General features: G+C 34.1%; 1 long non-coding RNA gene across 2 annotated transcripts in view; it reads left to right on the forward strand.

The window, feature by feature from the left end:
* The first annotated feature begins 1,274 nt into the window (after window positions 1–1,274).
* The window catches only part of LOC113228675, a 12,020-nt gene continuing 9,872 nt past the window's right edge, over window positions 1,275–3,422 (forward strand). Inside the window, exon 1 of one of the 2 annotated variants that reach the window (XR_003310327.1) lies at window positions 1,275–1,313. This is a non-coding gene — a long non-coding RNA (uncharacterized LOC113228675). Of the gene's footprint in view, window positions 1,395–3,422 lie in introns of both variants that reach the window. The other variant, XR_003310326.1, reaches the window with a different exon arrangement.

A 3,422-nucleotide genomic window follows, 5' to 3' on the forward strand; every position in this document is an offset into this window, starting at 1 on the left:
ATATATCAGAGTATTAAAATAACACAACTTATTACTTGAAAAAAAAAATTATATTAATAATTATGTTTACATAGTTATAAATAGTCGTATATAGATATTTATTCAACTTAAAAGGCTGTAAAATAAGAATGTATTAAAGTTTGGAGCCACATTAGCAAAACTGAAATAAGTAAGTTTTATAAGTTTACGTGAGAAAGTTGACTTTCAGATAACTCAGACGCTATAACACTACGAAGCATAAAACGACTTTTATAGTTAAAGTTTCCCTATAAGCTAGAACTTATGAGGACTGCGCATGAAACGGCTATTACGCTTCGTAATAATAACATTATATGTGGGGTGAGTGTCCAGTGGTACTTATGTATGTATTGTGATATGTTATATACATGTTCAATGACGACTACAGTATTCAATAATTAGGAAAATTCTTCAACGGTACATAGGTGTATAGTATACACGAAGCACCATAAACTCAAAGTACACTCTGTGAGTTCTAAGTCAGATATGAAATAGTATACAATATAAGAAAACAAAAACATATAACACTGTTACCCTTACTTAGCCAAATCAATACATATGTACCAGCACATAATAAAGAGGAAAATAAAGAAAAGCGATCTCTTTGTTCAGCCAAACCGTTTGTCTTTTGAGTTTTACGGACTAGGGTACCCTTGATCATTAACAACGCTTATTAGTTGGCAGTTTTCTTTTGAGAAAGCCTTTCTTATTTCAGCATGTTTTCATGCATGATAGTAGTACATTGACCAAGGCGCCAAGTTCTTAAAACATCAATATACACAACTTTTATGTGAAAATCACTTATAAGCGTTTCTCATGGAAAAATATGTTCTCTCATTACACATACGACTATACATTTACCGAATTAATTCTTCGATAAATAACCTGTCTCTATTTTCTATTAAATAAGCTAATACAAAACAAAAAATGTACAAATACAAGAATGTATGTCATAGATGAATGTATGTCATACTAGAGAAATCCTGTAATGCGGGTGCCATAGACACACACATAGATAACCACAAATCACATCAACATAAGTTTAGGCATTACAAATATTTCTGCGGATCTAAGTCGCTTGTATTTGTGTAACTATGCTACCTATAAAGAACCCGATACGTCTGTTACTGTTGAATGTGTTAATTACGCTAACCTAGCGCAATTATCCGGATATCAACCAGCTCTGCAGTCAACAAACTGTAATATCAAAGTGACTTTGATCGCTTTCAGTCATTTTCGGAAACTACCTAGTCGCCGGCCGCCACCCCGGAGGGTACAACCTATCCGACTCTTGGGTAAATGGATTTTCAATCGTGCTGACCCTGTTTTAGTAAACCCTCAATTAACAGGCACTCTGGACTTTAATGAACTTCTACGTAACTATAAAATTGTAATTTATGATGTTAATGTAGATGAGCCGTATATAACACTGAGACGTTAGGACATTGTTCGTTTCATAATTGCTAACCTAAGCTTGGAGTTCAAATTTTATACTGTACAACAATATATATATATATATATATATATATATTTGAAACGATTCAATTCGCATCTGTTCCCGCGCCATTATGAGGAAATTCACGCGAGCGATAAAGAAACTATTGAGCCCATTCCCTAGCAGCAACTTCATCAAATTCGCACAATGAGAAAAAACTTGGCACAAAAATACCTCGAACAAATCGTATATCATGAAAGGCGGAGAAATGAAATCATCGGAAGACACTATTCATCAAACTATCCGTGTCGGATACTCACGGAAGTATTTCGGAAATAATCAAATTCATGTTCTTTTCATAAATTGTATTAAGCTATTTATTGTCTCCCTACTAATACCCAACGTAAACAATGGAGGTCAACAAAATATAACAGATGCTTGTATATTGCACAGAGACTGTTCTTCAAAAGCTACCGTCATCGAAATTCATATAGCTTTATTTATTTGTTAATATAATTTTCATATACATATATTTTGTAAAAATACTGGTGAAATTACAGGCACATAATGGGTCTTGTCAACTTATATCTAAGGTGACGGGATCTTTGCGATTCAAAGGTCTTAAGTAGAACTGCAACAATTATAGCCAAGCGTGTCGCTTATACCACGAAGTGCACGACCAGTTGGTCCCGTCGTTTGGTATCATAAAAAACTTCATTAGTTTGTTATTATTTTTGACACAAAGGTCATAGATTCATATACCTTTGTTCACATAACTTAATTACACAATACCATATTCGGAGATCTATTTAGCGCATCGAGTATCGATGATTTAGCGATTCTATGAAACGTTACCGTCGGTAGGGGGTACTAAGTCGCAATGTCATTATTTAGTTCCCTTCATGACTTGCAACTGGAGCCCTTACGAAGAAATCACAGGGCTTTACTAAGTCATTGTACCGAAATAAACTATAACATAAACGCTTTCATCTATTTAGGCTATTGATAACATTTTTATTCATATTTTTGGATTTTACCCCTTTATTTTTACGATTTGTACTGTACGTGGTACAATATTTAAAATTAATGACACAATTGTACCTTTGGCAATAAGGCACTTGAGCAAGGCAAGGCAGTGGGGTTTACAGAATTTTAACAAAGTACAAACCGATTCATTGCGATTATATAGTATCGTCCTTTAGGTACTTACTAACCTACTTAAGTATATGTAGTATACCTACTCGTTCTTTTTTAAATTAAATAAGTTTTCTAAAATTTCTATCAATATAAATGCTTATCTTACGGCATTAATATCAAAGCTCTCCTGTAATAAATTCGAGCACTAAACGCCTTCAGATTACCGCAGCGTAATGGACAAACTTAATATTCACGAAGGGACAATCCACTTCGCATCTGCGAGCCCATCGCTCACATTTCATCTGTCTAGGGGTAAAATTGTTTATTGAAATTTAGGGCAATCCAAATAGGTTATAAATTCACAAATGGAATTCTACGCTTTAAGTGTGTGAGATTAAGAGATAGATTAAAATGGAAATAAGTACCATCTACGGTGTCTACCCAGTCATCGTAGGTTCATTGAATAGGCACGTTACTGCCTGCAAGTTTAAATTTTCTCACTTGACTCCAACCAATATGTAGCCACAGCGGTGCCACCGCTCTTAACTCACTAGCTTATTTTCACAAAAAATATATGAAAAGCATGGTACTAAAATAAATATTGTAAGTTATATTATTATTCTTGTAACAAAATGTTGAGGGCCATATCCACCGATATGACTGGCCCAATAATTACTAATAGTACTGGCATTTCATCTTGATGCAAAAATCGAAATAGAGTCAGACCTTTTATTTTATTTTAGTTGTTATTACTTTGTTTTAAGGTATGTTCTTAACGCACACACACACGCACACACACACACACACACACACACACACACACACACACACA

The sequence above is a fragment of the Hyposmocoma kahamanoa genome, unplaced genomic scaffold, assembly GCF_003589595.1.
Source record: "Hyposmocoma kahamanoa isolate Upper Pololo Valley unplaced genomic scaffold, ASM358959v1 232, whole genome shotgun sequence".
In the NCBI taxonomy this organism is placed as follows: domain Eukaryota; kingdom Metazoa; phylum Arthropoda; class Insecta; order Lepidoptera; family Cosmopterigidae; genus Hyposmocoma; species Hyposmocoma kahamanoa.